The sequence below is a fragment of the Coptis chinensis genome, chromosome 6, assembly GCF_015680905.1.
Source record: "Coptis chinensis isolate HL-2020 chromosome 6, ASM1568090v1, whole genome shotgun sequence".
NCBI lineage: Eukaryota > Viridiplantae > Streptophyta > Magnoliopsida > Ranunculales > Ranunculaceae > Coptis > Coptis chinensis.
Window position 1 is genome coordinate 65,952,702 of NC_141461.1, and position 18,579 is coordinate 65,971,280.

General features: G+C 38.4%; 1 long non-coding RNA gene and 1 pseudogene across 1 annotated transcript; one reads left to right on the forward strand and one right to left on the reverse strand.

The window, feature by feature from the left end:
• Positions 1-3,323: 3,323 nt before the first annotated feature.
• Positions 3,324-4,116, forward strand: LOC147494000 (uncharacterized). Its single transcript, XR_015198057.1, has 3 exons — positions 3,324-3,348; positions 3,760-3,817; positions 3,925-4,116. It is a non-coding gene; the product is annotated as an uncharacterized LOC147494000 (long non-coding RNA).
• A 9,530-nt stretch (positions 4,117-13,646) lies between these two features.
• Positions 13,647-13,740, reverse strand: LOC147494001 (small nucleolar RNA R71; annotated as a pseudogene).
• Between the last annotated feature and the right edge of the window lie 4,839 nt (positions 13,741-18,579).

Here is an 18,579-nt window from a genome sequence, read left to right on the forward strand (position 1 = left end):
TCTCACTCTTTCAGCCGTCCGATCTCGCCCTCAAGATCTAAAGATCTAATTCACTGATTAAACCGATATTTCAAAATTTCGCGGTATTTCAAAATAAAAAAAAAACGAAAATAACAAAAAACATGAAATTGGGTTCTCTCTCTCTCTCTTGGCTTCTTCTTCTCTGAGGGTATCATTTGGCAATTCGGCTTCTTCTTCTCTGACAGGTATCATTTGGCAATTCAACTACCAGTTGCATCAATTCAAATTTAAACTTCTTTTGACTGTCTTTGTGGATAGAATTGATAGATATGTAATTACTATAGTGCACTTTTGGTTATGGTGCCTGCCTATTGGAAGGTTTTAATTGACACTTGGATTGTCATTATACCATAAAAACTTGAATTTTGATTTAATTTAGGTTGCTATGATTATAGTTATGATTGATACCCTCGTTTAAAGACGGCGACAATTTCGGTGAACTCTGTCAGAGTTTTGAACTCTTTCAGAGTTCGGTGAAGTAGCATATTCGGTGAACTCATCGAGTTTTGAACTGTCGAGTTTTGAACTCTATCGAGTTTGGAACTCTGTCAGAGTTGGTGAACTCTATCAGAGTTTTGAACTCTTTCAGAGTTTTGAACTCTGTCAGAGTTCGGTGAACTAGCATATTCGGTGAACTCTGTCAGAGTTCGGTGAACTATGTCAAAGTTTTGAACTCTGTCAGAGTTCGGTGAAGTAGCATATTCAGTGAACTCTGTCAGAGTTTTGAACTCTATCAGAGTTCGGTGAACTCTATCAGAGTTTTGAACTCTTTCAGAGTTTTGAACTCTGTCAGAGTTCGGTGAACTAGCATATTCGGTGAACTCTGTCAGAGTTTTGAACTCTGTTAGAGTTCGGTGAACTAGCATATTCGGTGAACTCTGTCAGAGTTTTGAACTCTTTCAGAGTTTTGAACTCTGTCAGAGTTCGGTGAAGTAGCATATTCGGTGAACTCTGTCAGAGTTCAGTGAACTCTATCAGAGTTTTGAACTCTTTCAGAGTTTTGATGTTTAAGTTATTTACACTGTTTATGTACATTGGGATTTTTGACTGTTTAAGTTATTTATATTTTTAATTTTTTCGATTTATAGAAATGGAGACAGATACATCAATCAATATCGAAGAAGACGTAGTTGGGTCTTCGTCTACTAAAGCCCCTGTTCAAGGCACGCAAACATTAGCTGCTCCTTATATAGGAATGACTTTTACAAGTGTTGACGAGGCAAAGACTTATTACAAAGAGTATGGTCAACAAGAGGGATTTGAGACTCATGTTCGGACGACTTCCAAGCAACAAAATCAGGTGGATTTGGTTAGTGGTTGTTTACTGGTTTGCTCACGTGAAGGGGTTAACAAGAGAGATGAAGTCCGATCAAGAAATACATCAACTATCCGGTGTGGTTGCCAAGCTAGAATTCGTATTAAGAAAAGAATGCATGAAGAGATATATGAGGTCAACGTTGCTCATAATGACCATAGTCACGGTCTGGTGACCCCATCGAAGAGAATTTGCATGAAAACTAACAAACATATGCCTGAAGCAGCGAAGTGCTTGACCTCATTATTTAGTGATAACAGTTTATCTGTTGGGAAAGTGGCATCTATTTTCCATGGAGAGGAAGTTGGGTTTACACAGAAAAATTGTTGGAACCATTATTATGGTTTGACCAGAAAGATGCCTAAAGAAGGTGATGCAACTGCCGTGCTGCAATATTTTATGCAGAAGAGTGCCGAGGATCCCCGGTTCTACTACGCTATTGATTTAGATGAAAATGGGACTGCGGTGAACTTTTTCTGGGTTCATGGGAGGTCTCGATGCAGTATGACTATTTCGGGGATGTTGTGTCTTTTGATACTACATATCGTACCAATGCATATTCCATGCCAATCGAGTCAACCATCATTTCGGTCGATTCAGTTTGGTTAGCATTGTTGCTTGATGAGACAGAAGATACATTCATATGGCTATTTAAGGCCTGGCTTGCAGCCATGGGTGGTCGTGCGCCAACTGCAATCATCACTGACCAGGATAGAGCGATGATTACAGCCATTGCCAAAGTGTTTCCTAGTACTCGTCATCGTTACTGTCTTTGGCATATTATGCAGAAATTCCAAGAGAAGATGTCATTTACCAAATTTGAGACATTGGTAACTGAGTTGAAGAACATTATTTCTTTTCAGTATAGGGATTTGATTTTGATAGAAGATGGTGTACAATCATTGAGAAGTATGAGTTGTTTGAAAATCTTTGGTTGTGAGATATATTCAATGCGGCAGAAATGGGTTCCTTGTTATCTCAGTGGCACCTTTTTTGCTGGTATGCACACGACTGGTCGAAGTGAATCGATGAATGCTCATTATGACCAGTTTGTCAATTCGACAACTACGCTTATGCAGTTTGTAAATGGTAATGAGAAGTCTTTGGCTTTGCTTGCTAGGAAAGAAAGAGATTCTGATTACCGCACCAAGCATAGTTCACGGATTGTGCCTAACGATGCTTTCCTCCTTATGCATGCCGCGAAGGTCTATACGATCTCAATATTCAATAAATTTAAAGGCAACTAGAAAAGGCAAAGATGGAGTACAAAATTGATGGGGAACAGATTGACAGGTATGGAACCGAAAGCTACATGGTGAAATGGAGAGACCCGCTAAAGAATTATGTTTGGAGAGTGAGTTTCGATAGAGGAACCTTAGAAGGAGACTGCGAATGCAAGTACTTTCAGTTTATGGGTTTGCTTTGTGGTCATATCTTAAAGGTTTTTATGCGCTACGAGATTGAAGAGATTCCAAACCATTTTAGATTTGACGGTGGATGCAAAAGGCTAACACTTATAGAGCGGAGTTTGATACTGGATTTGTGGTCGGGAATGTCTCAAATGAACCTTTGAGAGTGGCTCATTCTATCAAGGTTGCTTCTCAAGTGGCTTATGATGCGTCGCATACTTTTGAGGGTTATTCATATTTTATTGAAAAGATTGGTGAAATGGCTATTGAAATTTCAAAGTTTAATGAGACTTCCTACGAAGGAGACGCAGAAGTTGCAGAGCCTTTGATACCTTCGATCGGTTAATACATCACAGGTTTTTTTTATTTGAATGTTTAATTTGATATAAATATTTATTTTAATTCGGTCTTTATTTCAGCTATTGATTTTGAATCCCAACATTTCTCAAACAAAAGGGAGGGGGAAGAAGAAAGCGGATAGATGGAAATCCCCCAAAGAGATAGCCCTAAACAATTCAGGAAGAAAGTGTCACAAATGTGGACTGATTGCTAACCATGACTCGAGAAATTGCGGAGAAAAAAATAATACGTAATCTGTCGATTGTAAGTATAGCTTTATTCAAAACTCTTTGATTCATTTGTTCACTAGTTCTAATGATATTTTATCTGCGCGTCGAATATTTGATTCTATATTGGTCCCAAATGTTGTGTCATGGACTTCATTGATGTCTGGACTTGTTAAGAGTGGTTTAGATATGGCAGCCTTGTTAGAGTTTTATCAAGTGTTGTTTGTTAACTGTGCGGTCGAGGGTTGTGTTCTATTGCATCATTATGTCCATTGGATAGTATCTAATGTTGCCTGCTAGGCTCTAGATAGGAAACATCATAATGATAGACCGGTGCTTTTTTTGATAACTTCTTTCTCCCTTTTTATTTTCAAAGTTCAATATTGCTGGTTTAGGTTACTTTTGGAGAGTTTAATTAGACTGAGTTATAATCTCATTGATGTTGTAGAAAAGAGAAGTATGGCTCAAGGAGAAATGGAGAATCTGGAGGCAAAGCTTTGCTTTAGGTAAAAATACTGCCTACTCATCTGTTCGTTTCCAGCCCCTCGACTTTGCATCAGTTGATCTTCAGTCTTTTCATCATTCTCTGCGGTTATGTTTCTGACTGCTGCAGTTCCACAAGATGCCACAGTATCACTGCCACCTTGACTATGCACCATTCGAAGAAAGTGCGTCAAAATTGAGTTATTAGCTACAACGGGAGAAATTGTCTTGGAAAGAGCGAGAGAAGAAGCAGAAGTGTTGAAAGAAGGTGGAGAAGTTGAAGAGAGCTGAAACTTGGAGTGAAAGGCTTGAACAAGCCAAAGCTAGGTACAGGCAGGCTATACTTGTTGCTAATTCATTCTGATGTGCTTAAATGTTGTAATACATAACAATAATATTTGGGATTGCATAAAGCATTTTGATGTGCTTATTATAATAAATGTTACTATTGTTACACAAGCGCGCCCACTTGCAATTTTGTTCCGTAAGTTGATATGATGTATTGATGCAGATACTATACCACCAGTATAATGCCAATGTTTGTCAACAACAAATTTACCTCAACTCATATGATCATCAATCAACATCAACAAAATTTAGCTCAACTGATAAATTGCCAAAACACGAAACTTCTGTTTTTTTGCCTCTTGACCGGTGTGGCCAAGGGGTAAAAAAACAGACACGTCATTTTTTTATGCAAGTTCAAATTCAAACGAATGGCGCCACCGTTTGGACGCCATGCGTTTGGGACTAAGTCCAAGCGCACCGCCATATCGTTTGGATCTGGCGTCTGTTTGGACTTAGTCCCAAACGGTGTGGCCACACTATTTGGGACTAAGTCCAAACTGTGTGTCCATGCCATTTAGGACAAAGTCCAAACAGACACGCCATTTTTTTATCCAAGTTCAAATCCAACCAAATGGTGTGGCCATGACGTTTGGGACTAAGTCCAAACGGTGTGGCCATGCCGTTTGGGACAAAGTCCAAACAGACACGCCATTTTTTTATCCAAGTTCAAATCCAAATGATATGGCCGCACCGTTTGGACTTAGTCCCAAACGGTGTGGCCATGCCGTTTGGAACTAAGTCTAAACGGTGCGGCCATATAGTTTGGATTTGAACTTGCATCAAAAAAATGACGTGTCTAGTTTGGACTTAGTCCCAAACGGTGTGGCCACGCCGTTTGGACTTAGTTCCAAACGGTGTGACCACACCGTTCAAGAGGCAAAAAAACAGATCTTTTGTGTTTTGGCAAAAACATTGCGTACTGCATTAGATTTTTGTGTTTTGGCAAATAACATTGGGATTTTTGTTGATAATGTGTTCTGCATTAGATTATTAATAGAGATACTTCGCTGTGACAAATTAAAATGCGCAAGTTGTCGGAGAGCACAAGAAGAGCCATTGAATAGATATAAACTGAGATCTAAGCAAAGCACATAAAGCGCAATACTGGTAAGTAGTATAGCTCATTTTACTCCAATCGACAAAGATACGCCCTATTAAAATCAATGCACGCTAATAGCGTAAACATAACCAAAGGCCATTCTTTGGCATGCCGCTTTTTACTAGATCTTGCACCAAAACCCCTAGGATCTTAGGTGAACAAAAAAGAATGACAAGTCCAAAACAAGATCACTATCATTTCATATTTCAACAATGTGACACCATGTGAAATACATTGTGCGAATTATCATGAACATAAAGCTAAGTTGCTACATATCAACAACTTGCACTTACAAAAAGAGTCCTAACATAACATTTTTTTTGACTACAAAGAGATTTCCAATCTAACTTTTCGACTTTAGTTGTATATCTAACTCTTTGTTCTTTATCTCCTTTCCTGCAAAACAAAAAATTGAATAAACAGATCAGTCAAGCAAAGTTAAATCAAACTGCTTTATTAAGGTCTGACAGAAAAACTAACCTCTCCACTTGCTTCCTCATATTCACCATCTTCCGCCACCACCATTTGCCTAATTACCTCCCAATAAAAACACATGAATCAGTATAAATACTACCACATATTTCAAATCCAACACCAAATCTAGAAACCTCATTGATTGGAAAACTCTTAAACTTAAGTCATGATCAACTCTCAAAAGAACAAAGAAAGACAAATGCCAATAAACACTCCCCGCATCATCTCAACTAACACAAACTGAAAAGTAAAGCAAAACCCGCATCATCTCAAATTCCAATAAACACTCCCCGCATCATCTCAACTAACACAAACTGAAAAGTAAAGCAAAACCCGCATCATCTCAAATGCCAATAAACACTCCCCGCATCATCTCAACTAACACAAACTGAAAAGTAAAGAAAACCCCACCAAAAAACAAACACAAATTCCAACTAAAATGATCTCCTAACTCTTTCTTTAGCTCCAAGACACACAGTACACTTACAACACTCAGTCTGCTAAAGAATCAGAGTTAAGAAAGAAAGAATCTTGGAATCAATACCCCTCATTTCCAGTGCGCACGATAACTCTGTAGCATTGTGCATAATGCATGAGCATTTTTATCTACCAGACAAAAAACAAAACCACCCTCACTTCCCCACTTAAAACTCTAAAAAAATAACACAAGAACTGATAAACACTATTGAGAACTGATAAACCATTAAGAACTGACAAACAAACCATTTCCATTTCCAACACTCATCCCAAGACAAGATAAAAGGAGGTAAACTGATAAAACATAAAATTGAATAGTTTACCTACGAAATGAACGATGAACTCAAAACGTAAGTAAACTAAAACTATATTATGAGCCTATATGTTTCAAAGTTTCTACTATCAATTCTATCGAAATAGAGTGGAGTAACAAATTCGTTCCACTCCTAGTGCTCTAGCATGGAGTGTTTTCTAATCTAATTAATCAGTCTTAAGTCTAATGAGAGCTTTACGAAGGGTGTTATACTACGATACAATATGAAATTGATTATGTTGAATTTAAACTACGAATGCTATGGAAATATGATTGTTTTTGAATCTAGATAAAGGATTAGAGGGGGATTGAATCCACCTCGAATCCAACTTAATAACCTAGTATAGATTCTTGTATCTCAATTCATACGTTCTTAAGGCAAGAATTTCGAGTTCTAATCCCTAGTGTTCATGGCATTTCTACCAAATACTAACTAGCATGTGAGGTCGTCCACCCATTCTCATGGCGAATCACGACCTTCTAGAGTGGAATAGATTCTACAATGCTTCTACACTATACCACTAAGTTTTCATCAAAGCTTCATCAACCCCTCTAATGGAGGTTTTAGCCTTGAGTCATCAACCCATCATTTTCCATTGAACTATAACTACACATCATATTAAAATTCTAACTTAACTAATTTAACTAACAATAATTAAAATTTAATTAACAACTAAGAAATGATAATTAACAAGAATTTAAACTAGATCTAATAGATTGAAATAACAAAAACCGAAATGACAAGAATAATCACTATTTTATTTATCTAATGAATGATATTCAATGATTCAAGAAATTAATCTAAAACAAGAAAATGAAATTCTAAAACTAATTTCTAAAACTCATTAATGTAGGCTAACTAATCTAATTCTAATCTAGGTCTAACTATCTACCATTAACAAAGAGCTAAGCTTTGGTTTTTATATGTTCAGATCCAAAAATCATGCATGGGCTTGGATCCATGTTTCGGGCCAGAGAATCAGGCCCAAAACCCAATACTTTCATTCCAAAAAGGCCTCTTCAGCTACCGTTGACTTCGACAGACCTTTCATCCACTTTTGCTCCTCTGATTGGGCCAAGGCTTGGACCATTGGAAAGCTCTTTCCGAGCCGGTCGTTTTGACATAAGGTAGGCCCAATTCCAAGGTCTGAGTCCAAAGATATGGTCTTCGGAAGTTCTGCTGACTTTGTGTGCTGTTTCTGCCCGCGTTGACTTTGACTTTTCAGATTTGACCGGGCTTTAGAAAGGCTTTGTCTTCTTGAATCTTGGCCTTTAATCACAGAACTCCTTATCAACCAACCATTGCTCCTTTATGTAGCTAAAGTGGCACATTTCTGCACATAATGGACTTTGAAGCCTGGAATGCATAAAAACACGTAATCAGTATTAACTCTTACTTATTATTCACATAATTGGTCTAAAAGTACGATTGTTAAGGGGTTAAAACTGCAGTTTTGGGCTCTTATCAAACCACCCCCAAACAGCATTTTGCTTGTCCTCAAACAAAGATGAGAAATTAGAATAAGTGACCAAGAATGGAGTTTTATCTACTCTCGTTTCGCTGAGTGCGATTGCATTGACCATATGCAAGAAGGCCTTAAACCACTAGGAATTCCCTAGTGGACGAGTTATAGCCTCGTGAGAGTTTTCCAGTGAAGGTACTCACAAACTTCATCTATACTACAACGACTAAGAAAGAAAACTATTGTTTCCTTATTCATGCTCCAAATTATCTATACATCTCACTAGCTATGAACAAGAATAACCAAGTCAAAAACCTAAGCTAATATATGCATAATAATCAATCATCTATAATAAACATATATACAATGAGTACTACTATGAAATGCAATAGCAGGTCCGTTTAAACTTCGGAATAAGCGTCCTTAAGTAGGTTCTCACAATAATAGTCAAGATACAACACTGATTTTTCCACTCAAGTTTTATTTACTCTAGTCTTGCTGATGGGCACACTTTACCTTACAATCTCAATGACACACAAGGAAGCGGAGTCGATCAAACACATCGCCACTTACTATCACACTAACCTATTCCTAATTGAGCTAGAGGTCTTTATTAGGTGTTTCGGGGATTAGGAGATGGTTTAAGAAGGAAGGAAATGGATATTCAAAATGGACAAGTCTGAGATAAAAGAGTCTTCATATTATGTAACTAGAGAAAACCTTGTTATTTACTTTTGCTTCTACACTTTGTTTCCATCCTTAACCATATTTTTTTTTCTTTGGCTTTTGACTCATTTTATTCTATTTTTTGGAGTTTTTATTTTATTTCTATTTTAATTTTTCTTTTCTTTGGATGGAAACTTTATTTTCTTTATTTCGGAAGCAACTAACTAATATTTGTTTACATAGGTTTTCTCTTCTTCTTTCTTCCTCATTCTATTCTCAGACTTATTCTAAATTGGGTAGGTTGATTTTTTTTTTTTTTTTTTTTTTTTATTTTGTTTTGTTTTTGTAACAGGGTAAAGGATTTGTGGTTTATGAAAGGCTAAAGAAAGGCTCAGAGGGGCGACTAGCGGAAAATAATTCATAGGTTTGAATTTCTGGCTATATCGATCCAAAGAGGGCCTAAATTCTCGCTTAGGATATGGTTTAGCGATCAAACAAGTGAACGTGTGATTTCTCTATCCGGATTTTACTTCTCCCTTGTGTCATTTCTCAAATGTTTCACTCTTATAAGGCTTTAGGCTATATTCTCACGGGATTTGTAGAATAAGTACTCTAGCCTAGATTTCAGAAACTTACTGCTAACAATCATAGATACTCATGTAATATAGATAGATGCAAAGATTATTACCTACATATTAACATAAGTTTCTAAAAATTATTCTAATGCAAAAGCTACGTGAGACTTCTAGATTATTAAGAGCATAGAGAAAGAAACAATACCAATATTCCTAAGTGTATAGCATAAACTTTTTATTTTTATTTTTATTATTTTTAAGACAAATAATACGTAATATACAACCTAATATGTGCTTAACATTTACATCGTGTTTCTATACCACCCCCAAACAATTTGGGAAAAGGGGGTTCATGAAACAATTCAATAGCACAATTAAATTAAGTAACTAACTAATTTTTATAATTTTTAACATTTTATAAATAAAAGTGCGTAATTTACATCTTAAAAGTGTCTAATTTTTGCAAATGTTTCTATCCCACCCCCAAACAATCGAACGCTTTGTCCTCAAAGTGTAAAAAGATAAGGAAAGAATTTACCATAGAAACGTGGCAAAAATTGGCAGTACATGTAACAGAAATATTATAAAGATGATACGATAATATGAAGCACAATTAAACTGGTACATACTAACTAACACAAACTCTATTGGAGTAAACATTACAGGCTTAGGGTGGCAACATGATTTGAAATGAATACCAAAATACGCCACCCCCAAACAATATTGGAAAACTCTTTTTAAGTTTGAAAATTTTGTTTGGCCTATACTCCAGAACGTTGGTATTGTACGAAAACTTGGGTCTTTTAAAGTCAGATTCCCTAGACTTATCTAAACATATGTATGAATATGCAGTTTATCATATATCAACAACCGAAATAGTTGTGGATCGTTCCATAAATAAATATCGTAGAAAACATATCCAAACACAATCAAGCACCAAGATTTCCTCTGACCTTGACCTAGTGGAATGAAAGCGAAGTCGGATAGACCTATAACATAACCGAAAGCATGCACCTTATGTTTCATCTTTGAGCGAGAGGGTGTCCTAGTGAATAAGTGTGGAAAAGTGAATGGTTGTGGAAAATATGGTGGATTGGGATAAGTTTTAGAGGGAAAGCATGGAAAAAATGAGGATGTGGGTTTAGCACAAAACTCATTCATGGTGTAGTTAGGACCTGTCTCAAGTCTGAAAATGAAGGTGTCAAGTGGTTTATCCTTGGGAAGTATTTGTTTACTAGGTGGATTTAAAAATCATGAAGCAGGGGAGAAACTAAAGGATCGAGTGCAAACTCGAGGTTCCTTTGAAAAGGTGGAGGGTGGGGAATATTGGTGATGGAAGGTGAATGATTCTCAGCTAGAGCTCTCAAGTCCATATCATCGAAATCTTGATATATGCAAGACATTCCTCAATAGGTGGGTCAAAAGGATCATTTGGGATAGAGATTGAAAAATTCATCTTCCATCATAGCATCAAGGGATGAATGGTTGTTGGCAAGGGGACTCGTGAAGTGGTAAAGAAGCGGTGCAAAAGAGTTGCGAGGAATTCTTCTCCGATTTCGCCTACTACCGTGGAGTCATTGTTAAAGTCGAATTTCCAAAGGAAAGGAATTTGTTAATTTATTTCTCGAAACATGTTTTTGAAGTAATCTTGAGCTAAGCTCCGATCATGTTAACCTCACCATTTGTAGATGAATCGGATACTATGTCCTCATTTTGAAAACATTTACCTCAAATGTAAAGATGGCCAAAGGACAAGGACATCGAACCATGTGGGCGTTTATGAGCGTTGGCGAGCTAAGAAGGGACGCCCTAAAATAATAGGTACAAAGTCGTTAGTGACTTCTGTGTCGAGGATAATGATAAGAGCCCAAAACTGTAGTTTTAACCCTATAACAGTCATACTATTAGACCAATTATGTGAGTAATAATTAAGAGTTAACACTGATTATGTGTTTTTATGCATTTCAAGTTTCAAAGTCCATTATGTGCAGAAATGGGCCACTTTAGCGAGATAAAGGAGCAAAGGTTAGTCACTAAGGAGTTCCATGATTAAAGGCCAAGATTCAAGAAGACAAAGCCTTTCTAAAGCCCGGTCAAAAGCTGAAAAGTCGACGACGAAAAGTAAACAAAGACACACAAAGTCAGCAGAACTTCCGAAGGCCATATCTTTGGACTCAGACCTCGGAATGGGGCCTATCTTATGTCAAAACGACCGGCTCGGAAAGAGCTTTCCAATGGTCTAAGCCTTGGTCCAATCAGAAGAGCAGAAGAGAACGAAAAGTCTGTTGAAGCCAACTGTAGCTGAAGAGGCCTTTTTGGACTGAAAGAATTGGGTTTTGGGCCTGATTCTCTGGCCCAAAACATGGCTCCAAGCCCATGCACGATTTTTGGATCTGAATGTATAAAAACCAAAGCTTCAGCTCTTTGTTAATGGTAGATAGTTAATGGTAGATAAGAGGTTAGAAAATAAAAGTAGCTTAGAATAGAAAGTAGCCATTAGAATAGCTTCTAGAACTAGATTTAATTCTTTATGTTAAGTTTAGTTTCCAATCCAATTCTTGTTTTAGATTAAACTCTAGAATCATTATTCTTAATTAGATTGATTAATAAAATAGCTGGTTTGTTAATTTCGATTCTTGTCATTTACATTTGTGTTAGATCTGATTTCATTTATTACTTGTTATTCAATTCTTAGTTATTAATTAGATTTTAATTATTGTTTAATTTAGATTAGTAAATTTCAATTCTTTATATTATGTTTAGTTTTAATTTAATCGGAAATGATTGCGTAATGATTCTCGGCTAAACCTCCATTAGAGGGGGTTGAGAAGCCTTGATGAAAGCTTGATTCCAATTATCGTAGAGTCGTCACAATTTCCTTTCCACTCTAGAAGCGATTAGTTCACCATGAGAATGGGTTTAATCGTTCACATGCTAGTTATGAATTGGTAGGAATGCCATGTGTAATTAGGGATTAGGAATAACCATATTGTTCTGCGAAGCAGTTCAATTCGGATTACGACGATTCGTCGTTAGTAGGATTAAGTCGAGTTAAGGTGGAATCAATTCCCCTCTAACTCCTTATAATCGAATCAACATAGCATTCCCATAGTTATTTTGATAACCGACTAGTTGCATCTTGTGGGTAGTTGCATCGTAGTCTAGTTGCCACTTCGTAAATCTCTCATTAGATTTAAGAGTTAAGAGTACTTATACGTAGAGAACATGAACATGCGGAAGGACTAGGAGTGGAACGAACTTCCTACTCCACTATATCTCATAGGATTGAGAGTAGAATCTTTAATAAACATAAACGATCTTACGATAGTTTTAGTTTACTTACGTTTTGAGTTTATCGTTCATTTTGTAGGTAAACTATATTAATTTTATGTTTTATCAAATGGCGCCGCTGCCATCTTAGTTTCACTTTTGCATTGTTTTCGTAGAGTAAGTACTTTTCTTAAAGTCCCATTTCACCCACCCACCCTTGTTTGATTCATACTGTGGTTTTCCGATTCAGCGTTGAAAAGTTCCGGACAAAAATACACTCAGTAGCGACGGCTTATAAGGCTTATAAAGACTCTATAGCCCTGGAACCCGCCCCATGGGCGCGCGACCTTAAAAAAAACTGTAATTTGAAATTACACGAAAGCGTGACCGCGCTTTATGAGAGCGCATGCGCGCCTTTGCTAATTTTCGAAATTCTACGGTTTTTGACTCGAACTTTGATTTTTCAAGTTTTTCAATGTTCTAACTTGTTATATACACTCGAACACGCGTAAACAAGGCGCTATTATTCATAAAAGCGAAGCAAGGGCCTTAATCAGGTATTCCTTTCTTCCGCACCTCGCATCTCTCGTTAGAGGTTTTATACTAGTATATCAAAATTGTTTGGAGTGTTGATGTGTTTAACTAAATTTGGTTTTAGCCTTGTATGAGATTAAGGTGCGGCGAACAAAAACACCGAATGTAATTACACAACAAGCGTCAACAAACAAGTCTATCTAGTATACCACCCACTACACCTCTAGCTACTATTTCACACACACATCACGACACAATGCCCGGCCGAAGAAGAGGCTCCTCTCGACTTCTACAAAGCCTTGGCGATAGCCCCAAATCTTGCATCATTCTAGCAGACCCGATTGGGGATTTCGAATCCCCAAATATTTTAATTTGTTACCCGTTTTTCATGGATTAGACCATGAAAAACCTTATCGGCACATACATCGTAGGATTGAACAAGTCCTAACAACATTCCACCATCCTACGGTTGGTGCGGAACAAATTAAACTCAGGGTATTCCCTTTCACCTTAGCCGATAAAGGCGTCTTGGTTAGCGCCCAAGCGCCTAATTACGTGGACTCGTGGGCTAAACTTGTTCAGCTGTTTATGGAACATTTTACCCACCCCTAAAGACGGATGAGATGCTTTCCAAGATTCATTTCTTTTCGACAAAATCCTCATGAAACATTTTTGAGGCTTGGAATCGTTTCACCGATCTCCTTATAGAGTGTCCACATCATAACTTAGTGAAAGACACGTTAGTTCATGCCTTTTCAAAGGACTTCTACACCACCATAAAGAAGTCCTAGACATAATGAATGGGGTAGTTTCTTAAGCAAAGGAGCCTCGGAGGCTTATAAATTTTTAGAGGATCAAACTAAAGCGAAATAACAACGGGGGTAGTGATGATATCCACCGCTCTGCTAGTTCATCAAATATAGTTAAGGCCGCCAAGTATGTTTGAAATTAAACACGATCCCGAGCTTAAAACTCTAATCGAATCACTCACTAAAAAGGTAGAGGCCATTTACGTTCAACAAAAGTCTATCCCGTCATGAGCGTAATTTCAAATCCATGTAGTTTTCATTTGGAGCCCACGAGCATCCCGACTCCCATCGTCCCTATAGCCTATGAACGGGCTTGTTCCATTAATAGTGAACCTAAGCCCTTGGAGACAAAATCCCAACCGGTTGGAGAAATAACCAACACGCCACACCTCCGTGGTACAATAATCAATATGTTAGGCCAACACAAAGTTTTAACCAAGCTCCACCACGACAAGGACAGGGTCAGGGTAATTTTAATAATTATAACAACCAAGTGCAACCTCGACAAGGTCAAGCACAAAGTCAAGGTAGTTATAATAATTATAATGCTAATAGAGGTATCATTCCGGTAAATAATAACTATCAAAATCCACCAATAAATAATTCACGTAAAATAGTTCCAGTCACACCACCCGTGACTACTACACCCACACAACCGGATCGTCTTGACACCTTCATACAAGTAAGCCAAAAACTTTTCCAAACCATGGCTCAATCTAACCAACAACTTCTACAATCCGTTAATAATTTAACCCAACAGTTGGCTCAAGATAAAGCCCAACCCAAAGGTGTGTTTCCAAGTCATGAAATACCTAATCCTAAAATAAATACAGCCTTTGAGGTAACCGATAATACTAGTAATGAATATGAAAATGTAGGTGAGCTAAAGGCCATCACCACACCTCGCTCGGCAGAGTGGTTGATAACAAAGTAACTATGCCTATAGTTACCCCCACCGATAGCCCCTACACTGCTATTTTACTAGATACCGAAATAGAAACGAAGACCATACAATTTGTAGAGGTACCGATTTACAACACAACCTAAGAAACGAAAGCCACGGTTAAACATCCATGTGATACTATTGCTAAATATAGACGAAACCACCGTTTCCACAAAAATTAGCCGTGTTAACTAGGGATACAAATTATGAGGAGATTAGGGATGTTTTCAAGAATCTAACTATAAACCTTCCCTTCCTCGAAGCTATTAAAAGCTACCACACCATGCTAAGTTTCTTAAGGAATTGTGTACTACTAGGCGTAAGACCAATATACCAAAAGGCGCCTTTTTAACATAACAATTCCCAACTCTATCGAACATAATGGAATTGTTAAGTACAAGGACCACCGGTCGATCCTCCCATTGTACAATGCACCTTAGGAGATTCTTATACGACGCGTTATTAGACTTGGGGGCTAGTTTTAACTTACTCCCGTTTTATTTGTATAGACAAATAGGTCTAGGCGAGATGCAACCCACTAAAATGGCGTTGCAATTAGCTGATCGGTCTATTAAGTATCCTAAGGGTGTCGTCGAAAATGTTCTCGGTAAAAATTTAGGATTTTTACTATCCGGCTGATTTTGTCATCCTCGATACGTGAAGTGGTTAACAACTCTGTCGATCATCTTAGGCGTCCTTTTACGGCAATTTGCCAATGTGCTCATTAATTGCGCGATGGTTCAATGTCCATGTCTTTTGGCCATCTTGCTATTGAAGTCAATGTTTTTAAAACAAAGACACAGTTACCCGATTCGTCTATGGATGGAGAGGTTAGCATGATCGAGAGCTTTGCTTTCGAGATTATTTCAACAACACATTCCACGATAATCATATGCCCAAATTTCTTTCCTTTGGAAGTTCAGACTCCAACATTTCCATCCCTACACTAGTCGATACACATAATACGGATGAGGATGAGATAGATGACTTTCTCAAAGATGTAGAGGACTATCATAGTAACGTGGATATGACCAATCTAGATGAGGAATTCGATGAGTTTCTTAGAGGAGGTGATGATTCACCCTATCAAGAACTACTTTGCACAACATCCACCTCGACTCCCCTCCTTCCACCCTTTCAAAGGAATCTCGAGTTTGCACTCGATCCTTTTGTTTCTTCTGTGCTTCATAATTTTTTAAATCCACCTAGTAAACAAATACTTCAGAAGACAAAAGCGTTTGACACCTTCATTTTCAGACTTGAGACAGTCCCTACACACACCATGAATGAGTTTTGTGCTAAACCCACATCCTCATTTTTTACATGCTATCCTTCTACAACTTATCCATATCAACCATATTCTCCACAACCATTCACTTTTCCACACTTATTTACTAGAACACCCACTCGTTCAAAAATTAAAAAGAAGGTGCATGCTAGGTTACGTAATAGGGTGATCCGACTTCGCTTTCATTTCACTAGGTTGCGTCATAGGAAATCTTGGTGCTTGATTGTGTTTGGATATATTTTCTGTGATATTTATTTATGGAATGATCCATAACTATTTCGGTTGTTGATATATGATAAACTGCATGTTCATACATATGTTTAGATAAAGTCTCGAGTATCTGACTATAAACGACTCAACTTTTGTCTTTGGTGCATTTCCTTTCATTTCCATATATTGGTGAGTGCACCATTAAGGTAACCGGGCCCTCCCTACGGAGTGTGTGGCTGTAAGTACCGGATCCTAAGTCCACATTTAACATAATTCACGTTTTCCACTCTTGCATGTTTTTCTCGGATTTTGAGTCATGTTTCTCTATGGGGTGAATTATGTCTTTCTTGTTTATTGTTTTTTTTTTTTTTTAATATATATATATATATATATATATATATATATATATATATATATATATATTAAAGAATAAACATAGTAATCTAGGAAGTCTCGGGAATCTGACTTTAAAAGACCCACTGCTAAAAACAAATTTTCTAAGCTTCGTTGTAAAAAAATTTGTTTGGGGGTGGGGTGTTCGTGTTTTCGTACTAGAATGTTTATGTCCCATTACAGTTGCTTAGGCCGTTTAATTGTATTACAATCCGGGTTGACATAATCTTGAATTTAGAGTTCAGTCGTTCGCATAACGTACGTCATGCACGCACTTTGAGGCGTTTTCCACTATCTTATATGTCATCCACTGTCGGAATAGAGTGTTTTATGGATCATTGGATTGAAAATTCTCTCCTGATCATTTCCATATCTCATTCGCAAAAATCGGACCGGTAACGAAGCGGCAATTTTGAATTGAAGTTTTGCAAAAAAATCGAAAAATTCACAAATTTCGATTTGGGCTTGGGCCCAACCCGCGCCCACCGACAGCGCACCCGCCCTTACCTTCAACAGTCGCGTTCATCTTCTCAGAACCGCCATTAACGCCCACCAAAGCTTCCAAAAACCTAAAAAAAAAATAAAATAAAAACAAAACCAAATTACCCACGCCCACAATCCAAGACCCAACCCAAATCGACTCCAACCGCACCGCCCACAACCTCCACCAAGTTCCATCAACAAAAACCACCGGAAATCAAAATAAAATAAAAAATTTTGGTGCTGCCATGCCACCACACCACCACCACCATCGTTCTTTTTAGTGAGGTGTCCCTCATTGCTTCCCCCTACCTTCTACAAACCTCAAACCGTATTCAAACTTCCAATGGCTCAATAACGCCGAATTTTACCAGAACAAGCTTTTACTGGCGACCACTTTGCGTAGTTTTACGGTGATGAAATGATCAGTAGAGACTGGAATAGCTTGTGGTACTCGACTAAAGCCTATTACCACGAGGACTTAGTCCGACGGTTCTACAATACGAGGGAGTTGGAAGGGACTAGGATTTTTGTTGTGGTGGCGAAGAGGAGGAAGGAAGTGACTACTGGGTTGTTGGCTGAGATTCTAGGCATTCCGCCTAGAATCCATCTGGATGTCACGTTGCAGGAGTCCCAATATAATGGGGTAGAGCCATTGATGAACGAGACGGTTACAGAAGGGAACTACAATGCGAGATCGCATTGTGTTCTCCAGGCATCCCTTAGGACCAACCAGCTGGCTGCAGCTCAGTGGATTGGTCGGAACGTCCTGGGGAAGGAGAAGGTCAGCGACATCGGCCTGAACTGCCTCCATATCTTATGGATACTCCAGGAGCAGAAGTACGAAGTTACGTATCTTGGAGTTTTGCTTAGCATGATTAGGGGAGTAGGGAAAGTCATTTGCACCTCTCCCCGTGTTGATAACCAAGATCATCTTTGAAGTTGAGAGCAGCTCAAAGGCCGGATAGGACTTACATCACCCTACACGAAACCCTCGTGATCTATAAGGAGTGTGTCCAACGAGTTTGGAGGCTGCCCGAGGATAGAGAAGAAGACGAGGAGGATGGTGGAAGCGAGAATGCCGAGGAGGATGGGGAAATCAGAATGCCTCGGAGGATGAGGAGGACTTGACTTGTTTTGATGCGGATGCCCGGAGAGGTGTTGGTGGGGATGCGAACGCATGGCCGTAATTCATCGTGGCATCGCGTTAAGCTCAACACTATCTGCCGAAGACCTCGGACTCGACAGGCAACTATCCATCATAACCGAGATCCGTACCCGGAGAGAGAGGATGAGAGGTGGGAACGGATGATGAGGGCGAGCTAGAAGCTCGGCGCCGATTCGGACCGACATGCTTGCACGATTCCCACCTCGGGGATTCTCCTTCCGAGGGACACACCATTGAGGCACGGCGCGTCGCCGAAGGAAGGATCTAATGGTGCT